At 43.6% G+C, this 7,879-nt stretch overlaps 1 non-coding gene across 1 annotated transcript; it reads left to right on the top strand.

Moving 5' to 3' along the window:
• The first annotated feature begins 505 nt into the window (after positions 1–505).
• Positions 506–579, top strand: trnat-agu (transfer RNA threonine (anticodon AGU)). Its single transcript has one exon. It is a non-coding gene; the product is annotated as a tRNA-Thr (tRNA).
• Positions 580–7,879: the final 7,300 nt, after the last annotated feature.

Genomic DNA, 7,879 nt, shown 5'->3' with positions numbered 1-7,879 from the left:
CAGGAACAGGTCATTCGGCCCTCCAAGCCTGCGCCGATCTTGATGCCTGTCTAAACTAAAACCTTCTGCACTTCAGGGGACCGTATCCCTCTCTTCCCATCCTATTCATGTATTTGTCAAGATGCCTCTTAAACGTCGCTATCTTTCCTGCTTCCACCACCTTCCCCGGCAGCAAGTTCCAGGCACTCACCACCCTCTGTGTAAAGAACCTGCCTCGCACATCCCCTCTAAACTTTGCCCCTCTTCCCTTAAACCTATGTCCCCTCGTAACTGACTCTGCCACCCTGTGAAAAAGCTTCTGACTATCCACTCTGTCTCTGCCACTCATAACTTTGTCAACCTCTATCATGTCGCCCCTCCACCTCCATTCTCAGTTTTGGGAAAAATAGAGTATATGACTGTATCAGTAAGTAGGAAAAGTTAAAATATGTTGTGACCAGTGGAGACGTGTGATGAGAATAAACAGATCCTCCTCTGATTTCAACTGCAAAAGCATTTGTGATTTGGCTCTGTAGCTTAGTTGGTGAAAGCACGTGTCTAGTAAACAGAAGAGCCTGGGTTCAACTCCCAGCAGTGCCTTATTTCACATTTGTGATATGCTTTCGAAGTTTCCTTATCAATCATTTATATCTCTGTTCTGTGAACTTGAACTTGGAATTCAAATTACATGATGAATTTCAGTCACAGGAGAAAACAGCCTTTGTGAAGGATGTGAGTTGGGAATGGCTGTTCCTCCTTGTCCAGAAATTCAGTGCTGATACGCCAAAGGCAACTTCTTTGATACAAATTTGTTCACGGTTACATTCAATCTGGAAAACAGCTCGACATTAATCTCACTGAAGGAAAGTGTGACTGCGTTGTTTGTTTCAGAGTGTTTGTGTCGTTATGTGTTGCTTTTAACCGAGACTGGGGACATGACGCAAGTGGGAGGGTTGATCCGAGGTTTGGAATATTTGTCAATCAGGAACAAGAAAAATCAAAGTAACCAAATAAGAAAACCTATGTCTCGTGGGTGTTGAGAGACGGTGAGAAGATATTAAACTTTGTTCCATTCAATCCGGCTGCGATGAACTTTGAATTTTTCCGCCTTTTATAAACATTATTTGAAGGGTCTCTGTCACAATGTTCAGTGTTGATGAGAGTGGGGTCTGGGTGAGCAGCTGCTGAGTGTGACAGGGTCAGGACTGGATGCAGGAAGTTCTCTGACATTCTCTCTCCCTCTCTCTCTCTGATGGCTTTGAGTTGATTTTCAAGTGTTTGAATAAATGAAGGAAGTTCCCTCCACCCATTTGTTTGGACAGACAGTGTAGTATAAGGATGTAAAGGGTTAATGCTGAAGATAGTGGGATCAACCCCTCCCACTGTCAGAGTGATGATGTAACAGTCACATGAGATGAGGTTTGGGAGAAGAGAGAGCAGCACCAAGGATGCTAGCTTAAGAGGTTTGATGAATGTGTATATAGTATTGTGTAAATTAGAAAAGAGTTCTCAGTTCTTTCAGCAGGAAATGTGTCCAGAAAATATTCAGGAGTCGGAATGCAGATATTAACTCCAAGAGACAGTTCTGGGTTCATTTAACAAAAAAAAGGTAGCGAATAATATTGCTCACTGATTGAAATCCCCCAGTGAGGAGACAGTTAAACAGGTGATCTGTTGGGGCATCCTTCGATCCAAGGTTTCGGCAGCATTTAATCTCCCTTTTTGGTGAAATTCTCTGTTATTTGCATCTTTTTTTAATCAGCTTTCATGGGTGAGTGAAAAACTCCATTCTTCCTTCTTCCCATCAGTTTCTCTTTTCTGTCTCAGATCAATATAATGATGAGAATCCCAATTTAATCTGCTGTTTCTGGTGTTTTATCCATTCCAATCAAAATTCAACATGCCAATCTAATCTATTTGTTATTCCACAGTGTCTCTCCATGTGTTTTATTCTGTTGTATTCTCTCACAGTCCGTTTGATGATCAATGTTACATCTCAGTCTCTGTTCTGGTGAAGATCAGAAGCAGTGTTATCTGTTTGCACCACCCGACAATTCGGCCTCAGGCTGTGTCTCATCGATAATGTGGAGTTAGGAACATCGAAACATAGGAGCAGGAGTCGGCCATTCAGCCCATCGAGACTGCCCCGCCATTCAATATGATCTTGGCTGAACATCCACTTCAATGACCTTTTTCCCACACTTTCCTCATATTCCCTTATGTCATTTGTATTTACAAATCTGTCAATCTCTGCTTTAAACATACTCAACGACTGAGCTTCCACAGCCCTCTGGGGTAGAGAATTCCAAAGATTCACAACCCTCTGAGTAACAACATTTCTCCTCATCTCTGTCCGAAGTGGCTTCCCCCTTATTTTGAAATTGTGTCCCCTGATTTTCGACTCCCCAACCAGGGGAAACATCTTAGCTGCATCGACCCTGACTGTCCTTTAAGTATTTTGTGGGTTTCAATGGGATCACCTCTCATTCTTCAAAACTCTAGAGAAGACAGCCCCAGTTTCCCCAATCTCTCTTCATAGGACAATCCCACCATCCCAGGAACAAGTCTGATGAACCTTCGTTGAACTCCCTCCATGGCAATAATATCCTGCCGAAGGTAAGGAGACCAAAACTGTACACAGTACTCCAAGTGCGGTCTAACCAGGGTTCTATACAATTGAAGCAAGAATTCACTACTCCTGTACTCAAATCCTCTTGTGATAAAGGCTAACATACTATTAGCCTTCCTAATTGCTTGCTGCACCTGCATGTTAGCTGTCAGTGACTTATTGACATGGACACCCAGATCACCCTTATATTCTATAACTCAGTTAATAAAGGAAAGGATTCCATATACCTGCTGAACCAGCTTATTGACCTGGACTACTACTTCAGGAATCTGTGGACATTCACTCCAACGTCCCTCACTTCCTCTACACCATTCAGTGTTTTCCCATTAATTGTGGATTCCTTTGCCTTTCTTGACGCGTGCTCTCGCTGTTCCCTGCTCTCCGAGTGAACTCTTGCTCCCTCCCTCTCCTGGGCTCTTGATGCTCCACTCTGCTCTCACTGTTTCCCACTCTCTTAATGTATCAATATTTGTTTGCCTTGTGCTTAATTTAAAATATGGATTAACTGTATTTTACAGTTGTAGGTTTTATTTGGTAGTCCTGTACAAGTTGTGGATTGGTATTTAATATTTAGCTCTGTGAAAACGATTGTGAATGAAAATATAACTTTCAATCTTATACATGGGCTGGTCTGCAAGCTCCAAGTCCTTCATTTTGTAGTAATGGAATTGATACTGTATCTTTCAGTCTTAATCTCTGTGGGATTTTTGAACTGGTATGTAATGCATAACTTGGTCTAACGTTCTGATGTACATTATTGGGATTCAAAGGATGATAGGAAATAGGGGCATTAGGCCATTCAGCCCATCAAGCCTGCTCCAACATTCAAACAGATCGTGACTGATCATCTACCTCTACGCCATTTTTCCTGCTATCTCCATATCCCTTGATCCTGTTAGTATTTAGAAATCTATCGATTTCTGTCTTGAATATGTTCAATGATTGATCTTCCACAGCCCACTGGGATAAAGAATTCCACAGATTTCCCACCCTCTGAGTAAAGAAATTCCTGCTCATCTCAGTCTCAAATGGCCTGCCCTTATTCTGAGTCTGTGTCCCCTTGTTCTCGACTCACCAGACAGAGGAAACATCCTCTCCATATCTACCCTGTAAGAATTTTGTAAGTTTCAATGAGATCACCTTTCATTCTTCGAAACTCCAGAGAATTTCGGCCCAGTTTCTGCAGTCTCTCATCATAAGACAATCCCACCATCCCAGGGGATTAGTCCGGTGAATCTCTGTTGCACTCCCTCTGTGACAAGTCTATCCTTCCTTCAATAAGGAAACCAAAATAGTACAGAATATTCCAGGTGCAGTCTCAGCCAGACTTTATACAATTGAAGCAATACATCTTTAACCATGTACTCAAATCCCCTTTCAATGAAGCCAACATACCATTTGCCTTCCTAATTGCTTTCTGCACCTGCACACGAGCTTTTAGTGTCTCATGAACAAGGACACCCAGGTACCTTTGGACATCGACACTTCTCAACCTCTCACCAGTTAAGAAATACTCTGTCTTTCTGTTTATTCTCCCAAAGTGGAGAAATTCACACTTATTCACATTATATTCCATCTGCCATGTTCTTGCCCATTCACTTACCCTGTCCAAATCCCCTTGAAGCCTCCTTGCATTCATTCTGTACCTTTCAATCATGCAAATTTTGTCTGTTCTGTTTCAAGGTTTATATTTAAAATGTAACCATGGTGACAGAGTTTATTTAGATCTGATGATGGGTTTGTTTTTGGACTGTGATTGATGTATCAACCTGTCAGCTGTACTGAATTGGAGTGAAATGGAAACAACTTCTGTCTCTCCTGCTGTTGTTTGACTGTTGGATTGAAAATGTGTCTCTCGACTTTGGGATCAGTGTCTGTCTGACTACTTCTTTTGTTTGTTCCAGTGAAACTGATGAGCTGGCAGTATCTCTGTGCTTTGGGAGTGATCCTGTACCGACTGTGTGTTGGAACGAGCTCGCTGCACTTTTCCTTGTGTCCAAGAATCACCACATCCAGTCAGGTTCCTTCATGTATTTTCCTGCAGGAATGAAAGAACTGGTGAGATAGAAGATACAAAAGCGATCAATGTAATCGTCCCAATAATAATCATTATGAACAATCACAAAATGAAAACCAAGAACACAAACAGTGTCAGTGTCTGACTCCACTGCAGTACTGCTGTATTCAGCTTCTGTTTACCAGGTGTTTGCAGTGGTTTTACAACAAGTTTGTGACATTCAGAAACAACACAAGCCCTGCACTGCTCAATGACAGGGACTGTCCGATCGAGCAGGGACCTTTACACAGTCACATTTCTATTTCAACGGAAAACAAGCAGCCACTATTTAAAATGTGCCTTTCACACTTCTCACCTGGTGTCTGCAATAAATGCTCTTTGTCGAACTGTCCACATGGTTATTTTGCGGCTATTTTTCCCCCACTGTTCACAATCCAACAAACAGTGAGAGACTGGAATTAAAGCAGGAAAATTCCCTCACCTTTGGGTGGTAAAATTGTCAGTGATTTTCAATAGTGATTTCTTCCCATTGTGTCTCCCTGAGCCTGTACAGACACTGTCCGAGAATGAACTCTCCCTTCCCCATGTCCCCGGCTCACTCCATGTTCCAGGAGCAGCTCCTGCTCCACAGTGTCTGTTACAAACACTCCCCGACTCCCCCTCAACTTCCCACCACTCAATGCGAATCTCTGAGCACATCTGCGGACACGCTCCCAAAGCAGTGGTTGCTGGAAGCAGATGCTGTTTGTTCCCTTCCCCCAGGCCCGGGAAGTCTCCATTAGCAGCTGATTTAAACCATCATCCCTTGATTGAGTGAATGGCCTCACAGATTGGGTTGGGGAAAGGCTGCGCATGCGCTCCACTCCTCATTGTGACGTCCCACTGGGGGCGGGGCAACACCGCGCGTGCGCAGAGATCTGCAGCAATTCAGCATTCAAACATCAATGGGAACTTTCCCCATTTCACCCTCATCAAAGTCCCAAAGAAAGTGAAGAGGGGCTTGGACTGAAGGGAGGGAGGGGCGGGGAAGGGGGAACCTAGAACCCAGAAAGCTGCCCACTTGCCCCATATAGATGCTCAATTTGCGATCATTCCCTGCAGGGGGTTTGTTATTATTGAGCCCCTCCTGGTAAAACAATCCGATAGAAAGAGGGGAGAAAGGAGGGAGCCGGTGTGTTTGCTGGGACCTTGCAGAATTCATTTCAGCAGCAAAAGTCCCGGGTTATATTAACCCGAGTGAAACACGCTGTCAGTGAGAGGAAAACCGAACGGCCCTTTTCATCTTTTCATTGGAAACAAAGTAGAGCCGGAAGTGCGGCGAGCAGAGCAGACACACAAGCTCAATGACAGGAGAGCTCGGCCGTCCCTGAGTTTCAGCTCCCGGCTCTTCCATTTCCTCATCCACATTGTCTTTACTGTGGATGTTCAGGGATTGCTTGTCGGATCTGAGGACTGTATCCACTAAACATTCTGAGTCAGGAGATCCACACACTCTCTGTTATCAAGATTTATGGGCAGGAATGTTTCAAAACTTTGTCTATTAAATCACTGTATTATTCACAGAACTAATGAGAGGCAATCGGTTCATTATTCAGGCCTTGAACTTGGTTTGGGTAGACCGAAAACTGAGAGGTTCAGCACCTCTCCAATCCTTCACTATTGGCCGTGAGGCCTAATGGATAAGGCGTCTGACACTGGTGTATTTAACGAGGTTATCAGAAGATTGTAGGTTCGAGTCCTGCTACGGTCATTTTGGGCGAACAGTGTTTGGCACCGCAGCCTCACAGCTCCTGCGATCCGTGTTCAGTTCTGGCTAATGTCTGTGCGCAGTTTGAGTTCTCCCTGTAACTGCGTGTGTTTCCTCGCACAGCCAAAGACTTGCAGATTGATTGGTAAATTGACCATTGTGAATTGCCCCCAGTGGAGGTAGGTGGTGGGGGATGTGGTCGGGAATTTGGGAATAATGTTGGATTAGCAGAAATGGGTGGTTGTTGGTCGGCAGAGACTTGGTGGGCCGAAGGGCCAGTTTCAGTGCTGCATCTATTAATAAATAACTGATTTTTTTGATGAAATAACAGAAAAGGTTGATGAAGGGAAAGCAATGGATGTTGTCTATATGGATTTTCAGAAAGCGTTTGACAAACTACCACATAAAAGGCTGGGTAACAAAACTGAGGCTCCTGGAATAGGAGGGTCAGTATCTGCTTAGATTAAAAAATGTATGAAATATCAAGAAAAGCGAGTTGTGGTATTTGGTTGTTTTTCAGTATGGAAGATGGTGAACAGTGATGTCCACAAGGGTCAGTGTCAGGACCACCATACATATAAATGACTTGAATATTGGAATCACAGAATTGTTACTGCACAGAAGGAGGCCATTTGGCCCATCGTGTCTGCACTGACTCTCCAAATGAGCAATTCACCTCATGTCACTTCCCCGTCCTCTCCCCATTATCCTGCACATTCTTCCTTTTCAGATAACAGTCTAATTCCCCTATGAATGCTTCAATTAAACCTGCCTCCATCACATTCTCAGGCAGTTCATACTTTAACCACTCGCTGCGTGAAAAAGTTTTACCCCATGTCGCTTTTGCTTCTTTTACCAATTACTTTAAATCTGTGCCCTCTCATTCTCGATCCTTTCACAAGTGGGAACAGTTTCTCCCTATCCACTCTGTCCACACCCCTCATCATTTTGAATACCACTATGAAATCTCCTCTTAGCCTTCTTTTCTCCAAGAAAAACAGTCCTAACTTCTCCAATCTATCTTCATAACTGAAGTTCCTCATCCCTGGAACCATTCTCATGAATCTTTTCCATAATCTCTCCAATGCCTTCACATCTTTCCTAAAGTGTGGCACCCAGAACTGGACTCAGTACTTCAGCTGAGGCCAGTGTCTTATACAAGTTCAACATGACCTCCTTGTTCTTGTACTCTATGCCTCTATTACTAAAGCCGAGGATACTGTATGCTTTATTAACCGCTCTCTCAACCAATGACTTATACCCCCAGGTCCCTCTGCTCCTGCACCCCCTTTAGAATTGTACCCTTTATTCTATATTGTCACTCCATGTTCTTCTGACCAAAATGAATCAATTCATATTTCTCTGCATTGAACTTCACCTGTCATCTGTCCTCCCATTCCACCAACTTGTCTATGTCCTTTTGAAGTTCTACACTATCATCCTTCCAGTTCACAATGCTTCCAATTTTCGTATCATCCATAAACTTTGAAATTCTGCCCTGTACACC

Source organism: Heterodontus francisci, unplaced genomic scaffold, assembly GCF_036365525.1.
Source record: "Heterodontus francisci isolate sHetFra1 unplaced genomic scaffold, sHetFra1.hap1 HAP1_SCAFFOLD_51_1, whole genome shotgun sequence".
Lineage (NCBI taxonomy): Eukaryota > Metazoa > Chordata > Chondrichthyes > Heterodontiformes > Heterodontidae > Heterodontus > Heterodontus francisci.
This window is presented reverse-complemented; position numbering and strand designations above follow the sequence as displayed.